This window comes from Nipponia nippon, unplaced genomic scaffold (assembly GCF_047370975.1).
Source record: "Nipponia nippon isolate SJK-2023a ecotype South Korea unplaced genomic scaffold, ASM4737097v1 scaffold_1, whole genome shotgun sequence".
NCBI classification, from domain to species: domain Eukaryota; kingdom Metazoa; phylum Chordata; class Aves; order Pelecaniformes; family Threskiornithidae; genus Nipponia; species Nipponia nippon.
The window spans coordinates 142,784,148-142,802,592 of NW_028262290.1; the positions used below are offsets into that span (position 1 = coordinate 142,784,148).

At 38.9% G+C, this 18,445-nt stretch overlaps 1 long non-coding RNA gene across 1 annotated transcript; it reads left to right on the top strand.

Moving 5' to 3' along the window:
- Positions 1 to 274: 274 nt before the first annotated feature.
- On the top strand, positions 275 to 16,164 carry LOC148057645 (uncharacterized). Its single transcript, XR_015705038.1, has 3 exons — positions 275 to 806; positions 15,387 to 15,447; positions 15,595 to 16,164. It is a non-coding gene; the product is annotated as an uncharacterized LOC148057645 (long non-coding RNA).
- The last annotated feature ends 2,281 nt before the right edge of the window (positions 16,165 to 18,445 follow it).

Consider the following 18,445-nt stretch of genomic DNA (forward strand, 5'->3'; position numbering starts at 1 on the left):
GGATGGTTAGAAAGGCACTTCTGTTCCTAGTCCTGTGAGTAAATTTCCAGAGATTTTCAAAACCTTTGAATAAGATTCATCTAGCTCAGAGTGAGGAGCTGTGACAAAATTCTACCACAAAGCCAACAGGTGCACCCTAGGGATCTTAAATGGTGAGGACAATGGTTCCAGGTGAGAAATCATGCTTTGCAGCTGTTGACTGTTAAACTCATTATTGTGAGGATGAAAAATCCTAATTTTGGGGCTCTAGAAGAGACTGGAAAGTGTAGTGCCAAGTGTTACCACCAGCTGATGAGTACAGGGTGGAGGAAGGCATAGCTAAGGTGGGAGAAAACATGTGGGACTAGTAAGTCTATGTTTTATTTCTATTCCCAGAAGTGAGTAGCCAAGGGGCCTAGCCTGAAGGAGTTCTCTGAAAGGCAGTCCCTTTCAAAGATGAGGCTACTGTGGGAATTTGGGGGCAGACTGTGGGTGTAAATACAAGGTTAACATCCTGCTTTGAGCACTGGTATGTCATGTGAATGGTGCTGCTTAAGTCCACTTCATGGAGACCGAGATTTCAAACACTGATGCTGCTTCAGTTTGGAAAGAAAAGTAGAAGTGTAAAGAGTCCTTGTCTGGAGTGAATGAAGCTGGGAATCTTGGCTACCCGTAAGCCTTTGCAGACTTTTATCACCTGAGATGATGCTAAGCCATCTGTCAGTGGAAACCCACCCAATCTTCTAGGATTTTGGCAGATTTCTATACAACTGAGCACGGTGCCAGGAAGTATTTGGATTTCAGCTAACTTGCAAATTCTGATGAAGGTATGTTTTGATGATAAATATTTCCTAAGAGTTCTTGTTGTGGCTTTAGTATCTGTATGGATTTAAGATACAGCCTGATAAACAGTTTATGGTAGTAATCTTATACATGCTTCTTGGGAAAGTTCCAGAAGACAGCACTCAAGCAGTCTTATTTTAGGAAAGTTCACTAAAAAGGTAACAGATCATTACATGCAGAGCAGTTTCAGTTAACTGGTCATTGAGAAAACTTTCTGAGATCAGACTATAGCAGGATCAGCTTCACACTTACTGGGGTTCTTCATGCAGGAAACGGTACTTGGTGCAGTTTGGATAACAGTCTGATTTAAATCCCTCTTATTTATTTAAGGGTATCATTCGGAACTAGCTTGGACTTCATATATTTTTCTTAAGGAAACTTTTTTGTTCAGCAAGAGTTTAGCTTTAATTGATGAAGGCTCAGAGAGCAGGTAATTATGACTTGTGTCTCTACCTTTGGAAAGAGGAAAAGACTTTTCTTTGGCATCTATGAGTTGCATTGCTGCTGAGGAGGCTGGAGATGGGAAAGAAGATTTTTTTTCTTTAGTTATTTTTGAGGAGGGAAAGCTGAAGAGGTAAGGAGTTGTAGGGGAAGGCAATGGGGAATTGAAATGCAGGTTTCGGGAGTTGTTTCTGTCGTAGCACACGTGGTAACACTTTAAAAAAAAAAAAAAGCAGAAACTATTTTGAGGCAGAGGTTTCATTTTTGGTCTCCAATCCTGAGGAAAAAGAGGTAAATATCACTTATATTGAACATCTTAAATTGGAGGTATCTAAATAAAAAGTACTTGAGGCAGCAGACAGAGGAACCTCTAATAACCTGCAAACCACCGGTTAACAATGACCAGTTGTAAAAGTCCTGGTGCATATTTGATATTGCATATAGATGTTTCAGCTAGAATAATAATAATTTTTGTGGCATGATAATCATCTGAAGACTTCTAGCTTGTAAAAAGTATGCTGAAAAGCCACCTATTGAAAGCAAAATGCGGATGTTGCAGCTGCTCACAATAGTCGTGCTGCTCTCACTTGTTTTTGTACTTTATTGGGAGATTTATCTCTCTCTGCTCAAATCCAAATTGTGTTAACGTCAGTGCTCTCTGGCCTTTCAGTGTACATGAAAACAGAGCTAAAACACGAGTTAATCCCCAGAACTGCAAGGCCAATAAACATCCTGCTGTAATTTGAAATGTGATACATCTTTGTGATGGCTGGACTCTGGTTTATGTGGCATTAGACTTTACGTTTTCCTTGAGTTCAGAAATGAAAAAGACAAAACTGTAAGGTCAGTGCCTGGAATAGTATTTAGAAGCTCTGAAACCCTGAGTTGGAAGTTAGCCTAACAGCATTATAAACTGGTGCCCTTGCATTTTACGTGATTTAATATAAATGTCCAATGGAAAAAAGATCACTATGGATAAAGGAAATAGACTTTGTTTTTGAGTTAAGGTTGTGGATGTGTATTTGGAAGTTTTAAGGTATATCTGTGTGTGTTTGCCTTGGTTAGCAGAGGTAGAACATATATTGAAGACACTAGATGTTCACAATAAGGAGAAACATCAGCTCATCACAGACTGATGTAACAAAACTCTGTATTTCAAAGAAGGTTTCATAACAAAAAGTGTTCTGTTCAGGGGCTGGGAATATTTTCGTGAAGGACTGGAACGGTGACGTTTCTGAACAACTACCTGCAGCCACAGGCATATGTTGGCTGATGAGATACTTTGAATTATCTCTGGAAAAAGTCCGCAGGGCTCAAAAGTTAAGATGCAGGAACTGCTAGACTTCTTCAAAAGTTTTGACCCCTACAGATGTGCAGAGACAGCATAGAACAGCTGGCTTGAAAGCATATACTGGTAAGCACTTCATCAGGGCTGCATCTTGGGCATTACATGATTGTGATCTTGGGGAAAGACATTTAATGAGGTTAAAAGGACACTAGAAGATCTATGTTTTTACACTGAGGTGCTTATTGTTATAATGATCTGATAGTATCTAAAAGCCTCAGATAGGGTCGATGCCCTGGTCCATTTTTTACATTGTTTCTTTTGTCTGCAGTACCCTATAATAAGAACACGTAATTATGTATTACAGGTGAAACAAAAACATAATGGCTGGTAGTTTAAATAGCATTTTCTATGCCTGTGCCTGAAAATAAGTGTAGGAATTTAATCACCTACTGTCTTTCAGGAGCACGTAAATAGTGTTCTCTGTTGGTTTAGGTCAGCAAACTTTTATGGGTTCAGTGTGGAGCCATTCTGAGGGGAAATTTTGACTATTCCAATGTCGAAGAGGTATTTAAAATTATTTAGTGAACTTTGTGAAGCTACACTTCATGCATTTAAACAAACTAATCTCTTTACACACATAAGAAAAAGCAATATGAATTTGGAGACACATTAATCATTTCAGTTTGTCATGAATAATGCATTTGTTTGTTTCTGCGTGTTATCTGATAATATATGGTAAAGCATGTTTACTTCTTTGGCATACACATTGCAGCTTTTATGTAATGTATTATGTATGGAACTTAGTTGGAATTTTTTGTTTGTTTTAGATTTTTTTTTTTTAAAGTGCACTTTTCATGTGTGTGAGTGTAGCCAGTACCTTCCCCTTTTCTCCAGCTTTCCCAATTGCCAACAACTGTGTCATGCCAAATTTTGCAAAAAAGTAGAAGCCTGAAAGATAATTAAGCTTTCAAAGCTTTGTGAAAACAGGTAGGTGGGGGAGAAGGAAGTCTCTAGAAGTGGCTCAGCTGAGGGATGGGTTACAGTATTCCAGGAAATCCTGGATGAAAGACCTGATGAGAGGCATACAGCAGTAACGTGCATGCTGTAGATACCAAGAGCAGTGAAACATAACTGTATCTACAACCCCTGGTGTATCTAAGCGATGCTATGAGCTGATGTCACATCCTAACAAGAAACTAAGATGTGGCCAATGTATGTGCTAAGGGACTAAGTTTTCAGTGCAAAACTTGGAGCTCACTTGTCTTCCAGCGTAGCTAGCCTCTGAGATCTGAAATTCTGTGAGATCTAAATCCATAGGAAACCAGGCTCTTTCAGTAGCAGTGCTTGTGGAAATACATGCTTTTTTTTTTTCCTCTTCTTTTATTGCATTTTAAAAAGGGAATAATATTGATCTGGAATGAAAAACTCATCTTCTAGGTGGACACAGCCATCTGCAGAGCTCTGCTGTGCCACTCATTGAAATTAAAGTTTTCTTACACTACTTTTTTACTTTTTCACCTATACTCCTGCAGTAAATCAAAATATTACTATTAAAGAGGAAGAAGGATCACACTTATGCTGCTAGTTTGCTGCTGTATTAAACAGTGTTGTATGAAGAGGGCATGGGGAGAGAAAGTGTTAGAGAAACATACTGTCACAGTCTTCAGGTTTCTTGCTAGGCATAATCCTCAGCTCTGACCCATACTGGTTTATAATATCTGAGAAGTAGGCTGTTTGTACTGTGTCAGGTAGGTTGCTGAGCAATTTCCATCAAGGGAGTGATTTATAAGATGGACTTGGAAAGTCCAAGTTGACAGAGGTGAACTTTTCGTAAAATATGTAATTAAAATATCAACAAAACCAGATCTGTCTTGTGCTTGACAAATACATTATTTTTGGTGTATGGTCAGTATTTTTTGTGTTGACAGTATGCCTACAGTAGAAAGCAATATTTCCTATAACTACAGAAAGAGATAAATCATACCATGCTATTTGTCACACTAAGTAAGAACTAATAACCAAATTAGCTTTTCTATTAAGTGATATTGTTAATACTTGGTTAAATAAAGCACCAAAAAAGAGATATTTGTCCCTCAAATATAAATACAAAATATAAAGTTCTACTAGACTAAATGATACAATTCTATGACAAATACTGACTCATATTTTCAGAAAGTCATTCATTCCCCTAAAGTAATTTCTACCAATCACTACAACAAATAGTTCAAATGAGACCAATATCCTTGAATTAATTTTCTGACATCTGCAAAGTAATGATTTAAAGTAGAATTTTAACACTCTGAACTACCGTGTAGTCTTCCTGATTTGAATTACTTCCTTCGACATTTCCAAAATCCATGCTTATATTTTCTTGTTGTTACTGAAACAATAAAACTAATACTTCATGAACTTCTTCCTAAATGACAGAGGCTTTTGTGGCCTGGTGGTAGTGGTTTTTTTGGTTGTTTTTGTTTGGTTTTTTTTTTTCTTCTTCTCCAGGGCATTTACCATTTAAAAAAATATATTTAAAAAACTTAGTTGTCATTAATTTCAGTTGGAAGAGTGTGTATTCAACACTTCCACAAGCCAGAACTCAAGTGTCTTAAAACTGAGCCTTAAAATCTAAGGAAGACAGTGGTCAACCAAACATTTTTATGATAAATAACTACTTAGCATCTGTAGTAGGCATCTGGGTAGAGTGGCGTTATCTAGGACACCATTTTATTCCCTTAACCTGTTTGTCCTTTTCATTCCATACATCTTCCATCTCCTGCAATACATGACAAGTATCCTAGAAACAAAAACATGAGTTCATCTTGTTGCCCATAGGAAAAATAATATAGGAATATATATTGCGGCTGTTGGGGGCAAATGAGGGAGTCTTGCCTTGACTCTGGAACTTCCTAATGGACAGTTTTTATTAGATTTCCTTGGCTGCGCACCTTGGAATCTTTGTGAAGTAAAACTCCCAATTTTTCTGGTGAAATGCATGGCAGAGAAAGAGATGTGTTAATAAGGTGGAACCTGTAGAAGAAGGAGCTGTTGAAGTTTACCTACCTAGTCTTATTAAGACTGTACAAACAGTGATTATTTTTTTCTTTTTTGGGGGGGTGGGGAGGCCTAGATTATGAAAATTTGGATGAACTTTTGCATGAGAAGAAAAATGCATGTCCTTGATGCTAAGGACAGTTTTCCTTTCACTATCTTTCAAGTGCCTTTTCCACAGCAGGAAGGCTCTAATGATTCTCAATACAATGGCTAGAAACTGTTACTAACATGGAGAAGTGTTTTGTTTTGTGAAAAAGCTGAGCTATTTCAAACTGAAATAAAAATAATAGAAGGGCTGGGGGGACTCTTGTCTTCATAAATGAGTTGGATGCAGGACTTGAAGGATTACTATCTAAGTCTGCCAATGACACAAAATTGGGAGGAACTGTTGACACTCTCAAGGGCAGAGAGTCCCTGCAGAGAGATCTGGACAAATTAGATAGCTGGGCAATCACCAATCGTATGAAGTTTAACAAGGGCAAGTGCTGGATTTTGCACCTGGGACATGGCAACCCTGGATGTACATACAGGCTGGGGAACAAGAGGCTGGAGAGCAGCCCCGTGGAGAGGGATCTGGGGGTTCTGGTTGACGGCAAGTTGAACATGAGTCAACAGTGTGCCCTGACAGCCAAGAGGGCCAACCGTGTCCTGGGAGGCATCAAGCACTGTATTGCCAGCCGGTCAAGGGAGGTGATTGTCCCGCTCTACTCCGCACTGGTGCGGCCTCGTCTTGAGTGCTGTGTGCAGTTTTGGGCCCCACAGTACACAAAGGATATAAAGCTACTCGAGAGCATCCAGAGGAGAACCATGAAGATGGTGAAGGGTTTAGAGGGGAAGCTGTGTGAGAAGCAGTTGAAGTCACTTGGTCTGTTCAGCCTGGAGAAGAGGAGACTGAAGGGAGACCTCATCACGGTCTACAGCTCCCTCACAAGGGAAGGAGGAGGGGCAGGCACTGATCTCTTCTCCCTGACAACCAATGATAGGACCCAAGGGAATGGCAGGAAGATATGCCAGGGGAGGTTTAGGTTGGACATTAGGAAAAGGTTCTTCACCCAGAGGGTGGTGGAGCACTGGAACAGGCTCCCCCGGGAGGCAGTCGCGGCGTGAAGCCTGGCAACATTCAAGAAGCATTTGGACAATGCCCTCAGACATATGGTGTGAATGTTGGGGTTGTCCTATACAGGGACAGGAGTTGAACTCTATGATCCTTGTGGATTCCATCCAACTCGGGACATTCTATGACTCCAAAGTGAATGGTTACTATTAGTGAAATTATGAGTAACCAAAACATGGGTCTCATCCATTGTCAATCAACTTTAAACAGAGGCAGCATTATCACTGAAATCTTTTATATGAATGAGAAGAGTGTTGAAGCAGTTGATGTAAATAATTTCCAAATAAGACCCCAGGCTTATCAGAAATTGACAGATTTTTTTCACAACAGCTGTAGCAGTCCTAGATGTTTAGAATGAAAGTTCTTCCTAGAGAGCTTCTCATATTTGGCCCATCTGTGTTAGAGGGGGAAAATCCAAATCAAACAACAGTGGAAGAAGTTTGGACTAGCACTGATGAGGATGAAAGTGAAACTTCAGTCCTGCAAATATGTGGGTACATTTACCTTTAAACTCACTTGCAATTACATTTATTCCTCTGAGCAAAGTTAAATAGCTGTACTTGTTTGCAGAATCAAGGCCTAAATCTGCAAAATACATTTTGTTTCTGTGCTACCAAGTTCCATATAAACTCATGAGTGTTGGTGCTGTTGTGAGAGAGTCCAAAGAGTTTTCCCCTCATGTGAATTCCCATATTTTTTTTAACCAGATCTACTCAGCTTATTAGTTTTAAGTGTCTGTGCAGAGAGAAGGGAATAAGGTACACAAATAAATACAGGATATAAACCCAGAAGAATTTTCTTGTGGTCCTGCTGTTACCATTTTTTCCCAAGTCTAAAATATCTTCTGTAAGAAGGTGTAATCTGAGCAGCAAAGATTTTCAAGACCTATATGTATATAGTCTTGGTGCACAGTGGCATAGTCAAACCTTTGAATGGTCCATTCCTCTAAGCAAAATGCTTACTGACTCCCCACGTGTAGCTCCAGTTACCCAAGTTTTCAAGGCAAGGTTAATGGCTATCCCAGTGAAAAGTAGGTATAACTAAGGAGGTAGAACTGTATAAATAGGTATGTTTATATATGTTAATATACCTGCACACATTAGTACCTATATAAAGCCAGGAAATGGCTGCTGCTTTTTTTTTAAATTGCAGTGGAGTTATTTGGAAATGTATGTCAAACTTTTTAGAGGACCAGCAGAAAAAATTGTATCACAAAGTTTGCAGTGAGAAGAGAATGCTCTTCCTGATATGTCCTCCTCAGAGGATACAAAGGATTCTTGTTTACCTGTTTGTTTCTAGTCTCACTGTTGTTTGGTGGGTTTTTTTGTTTGCTTGTTTGTTTGTTTTTTGTAATGGAATATATCTGCCAGGCTCTACCTGGGGGATTGTGTTTCTGAATGTTTTCCATCCTGTCACTGAATGCGTGTCTTTTCAAAAGCCAAACTTTGCTCATTTTCTTGTCTGTATGGTAGCAGTTAATTTGCTCACTAAGAGTTTCATCGTGAAGGGTGACGAGCTGTCTGTCTCTGTGTAATTTGATTTAGAAGATGGAATTCAGAATGTGTACATGTCCCACTGTACCCTCAAACAACCTGGTCTTTGACACAATAAGTAGTGATCATCTGGGTCTTATAGAAATGAGTGAAAAAAATCAATTACTGGGAATTTTCAAAATGCTGATCAGTTAACTCACGATTATAATAGAAGTTTGGATCTTTTAAGGATTTAGGCTGCAGGTATTTTACTACTGTAATTTTCTCCCACTGTCCAAATACAGGAACTGTAGAGCCCTTCCTGTTCAGTTGCATGTCAGGGAGGCTTCTGGGACCCAACAACCTTTGGTGGTTGTGCAGCATTTCTTGGGTATTCTATCTCAGGCAGGAATTTTCTAGAAGGATCAGCCAGATTCCTGGTAGCTGACACTACCAACCACAGAAGAGGGTATGAGGCAGGAAGACAGATGGGACTGGGCAGCTGCTTGGTGGGCATATATCTCTGTTACAGACAGGGCAGTCAGTGGTAGAAGTCTGGGTTGATGGGTGTAAGATGAACGGCAAATTAAATTGCGTCTCAACAAGAATGTAATTCAGAGCTCTTCAGTCTCAACATAAAGATGCTTCTTACAGTTATTAAGATATTGGTAACGTTCTCCATTCCTAGCTCAAAAGCAGAGCTTCTGTCTGCAGTTAAATATTCATCAGTTTGATTTTCTGTGACTGTAGAGCTTCCATCTACAGTGAAATATTCATTGGTCTGATTTTCTGTGTGAATGTGCAGCTTCTCTGCAGGCATCTCAGTATCGTAACTCAGCTGATTCCTCCAGTCTCGGTGTTCTTTCATTCACTTCAGAAATGGAAATACTTTCTGTACATGCTTCTTCCCCTAAAGAGTGATGGAGAGGCAGGTTCTACAGGGACTCTTTCCTGGTGTTCCCAACCATTTTACCATTTCTGGGACCTGCAGCTTCTTATGAGGCTTTACATTCATTGTTCGGGTAGGTCCCTAGTATAGCATGCCAGGATCACCTCCACAGGGGATTGACATACAGCTGTATGGGATATCCATGCCCACCTCGAGCAGCAGCTGGAGACCAGGTGGAATACACTAAAACCTCTCAAGTGTGTATTCATGGGTAACTGAAGCTCTGTAAGCCTCATAAACCTGCCAGGACTGGACATGCCTTCGGTATCTCTCTCATATGGAGTTTCTTAGCTGACTGTTTACATTTCTTAGAAGTTTCTGGGATGTTTCAGCATTGGCTGTTGCAGTGTGACACGACACCTTTTAGCTACACAGCTCTGAATACATGTGACTTGAACAGAATGCAACAGTATTATGATTGCTGTCATTTATTTCACTTTTGAGTTGCATTGTATCTTCTTGCCCCTTATGATGTGCTGAAGGACCTTAGTTTTGTTTTTTTTTTTCTTTTACTTCTTGCCAACACTGATTTAAAAATTAGATTTTTCAAATGCAATATGGAGTTAAGTGCTTTTTATATAATTAGTAACAGTCCGCCTGCAATGTCTGAGATTGGCATGACCATTTGTTACATGGTAGCTAGTCATCTCCCACTGTCTGGTCTGACTGTTTGGTTTATTGTCAAGAAACTGTCCTCCCTTTTTCCTTGATCATTTTGTATGCATCGGAATGCTCTCAAATTTTCTGAATAATTTTTGCCTAGCAGTTTGCAATATCCTGTAGTCAACCGTGCATATGGATTACAGCTTTTCAGGCCCTTGTGTTATCTTCCTTAATTGCCCATCAGCATCACTTCCTTTCAGGAATCTTTCAAGTACTGCATCCACCTTCTCTCCACCAGTCCTAGTGATGTACAGTAGGTGTTGCATTGGTCCTCTTACTGAGGTTGGTCTATCTACTACAATGAAGAACAAACCTGCTTGGTAAGGGCTTATTCTAGGAGTTGGTGTTAAGAATATATTTGTAAGAAAAATGATCAGAGCAATGATGAATATTCCTTATGCAGATGGTAATCCTTTGGTCATGGCCTTTGAAGTACTCAAAGTCAGTAGTACTTTCCAGAGAAGGAACTTAGAGACATTCCCTACCTGAGGAGTCTCTCAAATATGTTCCTGCAAACACTTTGCTGTGATGAACTGGTCTTTCTCAAGGAAAATACTCCAAAGAGCATTTTCATCAAGGAATTCCCAACTGGCCTAGTACTCAGAGCAATGCAACACTCATGCTCAGATAGAACAAACATATAGGGAAGAGAGATGTTCTCATTAGATTTCACTAGCACTGTGTGATATCACCAGATTTCAGTATCTGAGCTGACAGAGATGATTTAGAGTGCAAATAAACTATTAGCATAATTAGATTAGACATACCATGGTGCAATTAGAATCGCCTCTGTCAGACCATTCTTCATTAATAGAACTTGTTCAGAACATACTGTCTGCTTTCTGCTTCCCCTAGACTAATTAGTTACGTGTATGGATGCTTGGATTACTTAATTATTTTCATTGTTCACCATTAACATCTTGCTGAACTGGGACATACTGTCACTCAGAAAGAGGCTGTGGAATTGACCTGGGTCCAGGAGAGATGGAGTCCAGACATCCACCAGGCTGAAATGTTAGTAAGGGCAGAGAAGAGCTTGGAATAGAGAAAATATAAATGGAAGGAGTTAATAGATTTACTGTGAGAGGAGGAAGATATCAACCAAACTGCTTCTTGGAGACAGGTCTTACAAACAGAACTGAGAAATGGATCTGAGATAAAAGAGGAAAGTTATTGGGGTTGGAGGGAAGGAAAAGATGAGGGACACACATGATTCCTTTTATGAATTTTTTTTTTCTGTCTAATGACAAAATGTCATGCTCTTGTAGTAATCTTCTGATGTGACAATTCAAAGATCTCCACAGGCATAGACTTTCTAAGGCTTTAAATTAAAACTGATCATGGAATAGAGTTTTTGCTTTGGTTGCAAAAAAAAAAAAATAGGTAAATTTGAAGTCTGTTTAGGGAAAGAACCTCAAACAAATGCATCTTTGTAGATGTCAGTTGAAATGTTTGTTAACCTTCCCTTTAGAAAAAGGCAATTTTGGAATGAAAAATGCCATTTCAAAATAAAAATAAAAGTTGACATTAAATGAAATGTCAAAACAGAATGAGTCAACATTTCTAAAATATCTCCTTTTCTCAACAGTCTTCAACTAAAGCTATTTTCCAAATGTGGAATGAAGGTAATTTCCAACTCCTTCCATCCAGGCTGATGTCATGCTACATTTGTTTTATGACCTACTATTTGCCAACAATTTTGGCCAGTACTAGTCTTGCTTTTCTGTGAGGGAGGCTTACAAAATCACTTCTCCCAGTGCTTAGATGTAGTTTTACCTCCAGGAGAAACCACTTGCTTGTGCATGCCGACAGAACAGAAACTCAGCACACAGTGAAACGCAGTGCCCTCAGTCAACAATCCAGCTGCCTAGTTAAGATGAGCACATTGGAAAGGGATTGTGTTGCAACATCACCAGCGCGTATAATTTTTAGTCTTACCGAAAAATATTATATGCGTTTTTTTTCTGTTTAGCTGTGGTGAAAATGCTTTCATTTTAATGACTAAGTGTTAAGCTACATATTGTTATCCCTTCTAATCTCCCCTCTAACCTTTCCAGTAAACAAAACAGTTGGTAGCTCCTTATGGAATTAGAAAAAAAAGAACAGTCTGGCAATATATTTCTGGTAGTACCTGTATGCTTCTTGGATAAAAAAACCAAACAAACAACAAAACAAAAACAAAAAAAACCCAAACAAACAAACAAACCCAAACAAAACAACCATAAAGCTGACTAAGTTACCTTGCAACTTGTAATATACACCCTTAAAGGCAGAATCATTAGTTCCTTCAGTTTGTTTAATCATTATTCAGTTGTATCAGACTTTTTCTCATAAATAAACTTGTATGAACTCTTGATAATCTGGTCTGGTAAAAATTCTTAACGTCTTGGTAACTACTGGGCAAATCGGGGGACCTGTGCAGATTATTTTGCCAGTCAGAATTTCAGTGCTTTAAGAATCTCTTCTTGGACTTAATGTGTCATTCAGAGAAACTTGGTCCTCTTTGACTAATTGTGACAGCTGCATGATATAAAGGAAATAAGAATGATTTTTAGTGAATTTAAAAATTGAAGTAATTTTCCCGTGGTATGCTGAGTAAGGGGATAGTCTGTTATGTTGTATTTTACATTGAATATATCTCTAAATTTTGTGTAATAAATTGATAAAATTTATGTATTCTTGTAATATAAAAGGATGGATTCATAAAGCACTTAAAGGTGGTGCAAGGAGGCAGACTTAAAAATTCACCACCCAGTTTTATTCAGTATATGATTGCTCAAGGACTTTGGGCATGGATATATTCTTTTAACATACCATCATAATTACATTTAGTGCTAAATCAGGAATGACAACTTAAGATATTGTTCGTGTTGCTTTTCTGTTCTGTCAATCTGCCAGATGCAGGAGAAGATGTTCTTACTTTCTAAACCTGCCATTTCAGCCCTAATTAGGAGTACTTGTGCTGTTAGTTTGTTCAGAGCCCTTCTATGGGCAAGCTGTGTGAAGCTTTTGCAGTCCTCTGCTTCGAATAATTTAATGGGTTGGTACTTTCATTGCAAGATTTTGAGTGCGAACTGTGGAGTTAAAGTGTTAAGCTCATTTCCTGTAGTGTTCTCCTCTGTATTTTTTCCACAGTCTCTTCATTTTATTGGACTTAAATATTGGATGTGCCACACTTGAATATGCTATTATTAGAGCTACAGTATCCAGATGATAAGCAGATATTTTTCATGCAACTTTTAAAATGAGATCAGTAAATCAATTTCAAAGTAAGTTTTACAAAGCTGAGATTTGTTTGCAGCCGTCACCTCCAACAATGAAACATCTCTTTTATGATATATAGCACATTTTATCCTATATATAATTTATGGGTGTACCAGTTCATTAGAAATCTGACTAGAAAAGAAAGGAATGAGAGGCTGACTATGCAGAAATCCACCTTATTGAAATGTTATCTCTTCATATTCATGGTTTAACTATCCATTGACTAAAATGCACCCTAATTTTTTTTTTTCTTAAATGCTAGCATACCCTTAAAGAATAAAAGATATATAGTCACTTTTCTAATTTTCTTTATCTTACAGCAGGGAACACAAGTTGTAAAGCACCCTGTACAATGTATTTCTCATTGGAATAGAAATAAATAAGTAGAAAATTTGGAGGGTCCTTGAGCTGATTGTCAGTGACATATCCTTAAAAATAAAACTGACTGTAAATAAGGTTTTGGGTAGTTATCTATGAAATACTACCATTCCAATGTGAAATTGTAGTCTCAATGAAGACAGTGAGAGGTTTTGAACGGATTCAAGATTTTACCTGAGAAATGTGTTTGTAACGTGCTACTTCTGCCCTAATCCTGTAGTCAGTCAGAATGATGAAACTTTATGGAAGAATTTGTCTTCTTTGAGGAACTTAATACTTGGATACCTTTCTGTATTTATAGTGCAGGTATCTGAACTGTTCCTCAGAAAGATGTTGTCTACTTCTAAGTTTTTGATGATTTCCTTCTAGAAGGAAATAATTTTTCTGGACAGAGTCTTGCAAGGAGCTACATTTTTTTTTTTCTGACAAATCTTTTTTAAAGTACTTCATCTTCTTTGACCATGGTTGTTAAATTAATCTGTTAACCTCCTAATTACTCAAAAAAAACCCAAGAACCTTTGATATCTCACTTCAAAATTTTTAAAGAAAAGTTTTATAGCATGACAATAAGTGCTTTGTGTTTGCATCTTTGGGGTTGTTGGTTGGTTGGTTGGTTGGTTTTTTTTGTCATTATTACTCTTGCCTGACTACATTTCTGTCCTGAAAATTAATTACCCCAAATGCTTTTCTGAAATCAGGCTTACAATATTACGTTCAACAGATTTAGGCTTTACAAAGTCAACTTTAAAAGTTCATCCTTAGTAGCACTATATTGCAAATACTCTGTTTTATTTTCAGTATTGGAAGTATGAACACATAAGAATCATATTAAGAAGCCATTCTGGGACATGCAGGATGCATATACTTCTAGAAGCAATGCACCTGTTATTCTTTGGATCGACTCTCGGCTATTTGTCTAGTGAGGTTATTGTCTCTTGCTGACTTCCAGCAGAGGCTCTCCATACAGAATGCATGCAGGGTGCAGGGTTCTGCATTTGGAAGTGGCAGGAAACAGTCCAAAAAAAACATTCATTCTTACCTTGTTTCAGGGCTAAGGATTTACAGTAGAGGACTTCTGTAATTAATTTTCTCCCCTTTGGAAATAGCTGACACTTGTTGTCTATTCACTAGCAAATTGTTTTTTGCTGATTTTTTTATATCAGTGACTTTCACTGAGTATAGATTTCAAATGCATGAGGCAGAAAACCTCTTTTTTCAAAATCTTTTGAAATCTAGAGAACAGTGCTGTAACTACAAATCTTCACCTGTTACAGCATATCCTTCTTATAGAAATAGCTTTCATCAGCACAAACTGAAAAGAGCAAGTTACGTTCATAGAACAGTACATGGGAAGTGTCTCATACGCTCTTTTCATGTTAAAGATCCTGAGGCTCATCTTTCAGATACTGCTGCCTTTAGAATTGTTAACACCCTGGGACTTTTCAATGATAGGGAATTGTGTCACTCGAGTTTCAGGTAGCAAGGCTAAGAAACTCAAGAGTAAAACTTCAGATACAAAGAAACTTTCTGATGAATGTGCAGCTTCCAAATGTTTATGCTGTTAAGCGGGAAATAGTATCAGAAAGCAAATGTTGCATCAGGATAATCATTCTGAACTTAAAAACCGATGAGTGTATATTAATATTGAAGAAGTGAAAAAGAACATTGAAGAAATGACTATTAATACTGAATAAATCCTCTTTATTTTGGGTGTGAATGGAATTGCAGAATGGGAAATTAGTCTAGCATCCAGTTGGGTGGTGCGGGGTAAGTGAAGGACAGACTCACGAACGACACAAGATCAGTCTTAGTTTAAAGTCAAGAATGCTACACCAGTTTGATTAGTGTTGCAAGTCAAACTAGTTCTATGGGAAAATCTTATCAATAATGCTTTTTTATATATCCGCCTCAACAAGTCTCCTTGAAAAACCAATGTTGTTTTTTCAGACAAATTCTCAAGGCCTCTGAGGAGTTTAGGACTACTTACCTTTGCCAAATCATCTTTTGTGTAAGTAAGCTTGTTCACAATGTGTAAAATTAACTTTCCACTGGAATAAGAGACAGAACTACAGTGAAGCAAGCATACAGATTTTATTTTCAAAAAATATTGACAGTGATATTTCATGTTTTGGCCCTATTTTGTTTGCTCTCCTAGAGCCTTCTGCGACCTCTCTGGCAGGCACGATGCACTGATAAGCCATGCAGACGTGGTTGAGCAATGGAACTGAGAGCCATGGAAGACAAGATGGTTCTTGGTAGTCCCGCTGACCAGCTTGGTCACCATCGTTAAGCATCCACAGACTTGTCAGTGGTCCTTGCTTGTGCTAGCTAGATTACTATGGAGCAACAAGAGATTGTCTCATTTTGTGACCCCATGTCTGAGCAGTATGTCTAACTGTTAGTGTGTCAGGATGAACCATGAATAGACCTTACAGTGTTCGGGAGCAGAGTTGGTGATGCTCTAGAACTAATATAAAATAAAGAGTTAAATGCTGAGACTCTGAGACAGCAATTTGCTAATTAGTAGTATTGCTGAATTTCTGTTTAATCGCTTCGACATTCAGGGGAGCGAAATGTACCTGAAGTACCAAGGTACAGTGGAGCGAGTACACTCATTACCATTGTGCTTTGATATGTAGATCAAAGACTTCTTGCATCTAGAGATACAAGCTGCCATTGAAGTCCATACTAAACACCTGCTTGATCATGTGCAACTGATTGTATTGTGTGTTTCCTGTCTTTGATGAGTTCATTTAAGGACCAAACTTGCTCAATGTTTATTGGTATGATGATATGAATAATTGCTATAGTATTGAAGTCAGCAACATTAGGACGACTTAGCAGTGTCAAAGAAAAAGCTGTATTATAATACCAGAGAATATCTATGGCTTTACACTTTATCCATTTGCACAGTAAAATCAAATCTATGTAGTAATATTACATACATTATTTCCTTAAAAGAAATTGAATTGAGTAGTTTCTTACATTGGGAAATATATGGTAAATACATGCATTTATCCTGTTTGTGTGAAAAGATGCCCTAGGCATCTTCCAAATTAAAGAAAAGTTAATGAGTATAAAATGTGTCAATAGGTTGTAGACCAGTGTGTTACAGCTTCAGCAGCAGTAATTGGGCTAAGTTCAATTACAGGTCTTTTAGAAAATAAAGATGGTGTTTTATTTGAAACTTCAGCTAGTAACTTAGGCCCATGTTTTAGGAAAGAAACAGAGTTAGGTATTCTTCTTACTCCCCAGGCAAGACTGCAAACACCTCACTCCCTTTGGAAAACTGCTGCCTAAATACCCTCCCCGACCTCAGTCTTTCAGCAGCCGTAGGGCTGAGCCCCTCCTCGGCACCCGGCATGCAACCCTCATTAAGCCAGAGGAAGTTTCTTTCCATGTTGTGTTGACCCCTCTCACTAGGTTTTGCCTTTTTCAGCTGCAAATGCAGCTCTGCATTTCCTGCCTGGCCAGAAGTGAGGCTGCCCAGAGCTGTGCTCATTTGGTGATGCTCCTGACCAGATACAGACTGCTGAGGGCCATGTGTTTTGGTTCAGGCCCAGTGTCCTGCTAGCATCCACAGGGACTGCGGGCAGGGGGAGGGCAGGGTGGCTGATAGGCCGGGATGGCACACGTGTGTCAGTTTGAGTGCCCTCTGTAATGCTTCGGTCATCCCTGGGGCATTTCTGCAACTTGTATAAATGATGCCTTCTTGAGTGAACTGTTTTTTTCTTATGGAAGTAACAGAGAGCTCCTTTTTCTTTCAGCCTTATGGCTCTGGGACTATCATGTGTGAATACTTACATATTGAGCAAAACATGAATGCCCTCTGCCCTGGCCCAGGGCAGGACTCTTAGGCAGCAGGCAGCCCTAACAACATGAAGTTGCAAGCACGTGGTTTGTGTTACCAGTGGAAATCCTGTTACAGAATTGATTTAAGAAGGGGCTGGTAAATGACTCTGAGGTGCTCAGTGGATCATGACATAGGCTTACCCAGTGACAGGAGAAACAGAAAGCTGATGAGCTCTGCTTAGGCTGAATCTGCTGAGCTTACTCAATAACAAAAAAAAAAAAAAAAATCTCAACTCTGTCAGAAAAGGATTATGTCAAGTAGCTAAGGCTTCCATTTTGTATTTTATTTTTGCATATAATCCTGTGAAACCCTAGCAACAAGCGTCACTTATTAGAATCAGTTATGCCTGTAGAAAAACCCTCAACCACAGCAGGTCTAATTCCCGTTAGGTTATCTGGTTTTGATTCTGGAAGAGTGAGAGCATGGCTTCTACTCCATATAGGGCATGGTGCAGAGCTTTGCTGGAGGTCTTGTCAGCAGAGAGGGCTTATTTCTTCTGTCGTATACTGTGTACCTGGGTTGCATGACTTGCGCGTAGGAGAGCGCTTTACCCGTGTCCCAGAAACCTGGTCCCTCTGGTGAGTAAGTGCAACCAATCTTCTATCTCATTGTGAACAGAGATAACACTGTAGGGGAAGATGCGTGTATGTAACGGGGAGGAGATCGATTGGGGAATACTTTCTCTGATCATAGTCTGTTCATAAATCTGGTGTAATATGATCAGCGCAGGGTAACTGTATTTTCTGTAGTATTGATAATTTGCAGTTAAAATATTTTCCTAATCCTTGAAGAAAGAATGTGTAAAATGTTGTGCTGGAAGTGGTGCTACCCAGACAAGGTGTTTTTCTTCCTCTTTTTCCTCTGGCCTGACATTCTCCTTCCTGTCTTCATCCAGCATCCTCTCTTCTCCTGCTGCTCTCACAGTTGCTGTATAACATCTGCTTTCTCACCCTTCCTTCTGCAAGCCAGCAAGTGCTCTAAAAGACTCCTTATCACTTCCTAGCAAAGAGCATATCAAAGCCATCTCCTACTGCCATTCTAATGACTCCAAGTTCTGTCCTTCTTCTTTGAAGGCCTCCAATGCCTGGCCAACACAAAATATATCAATACATCTACCATCTCCTACTTTCTTCTGTCTCCTGATTTTTATTTA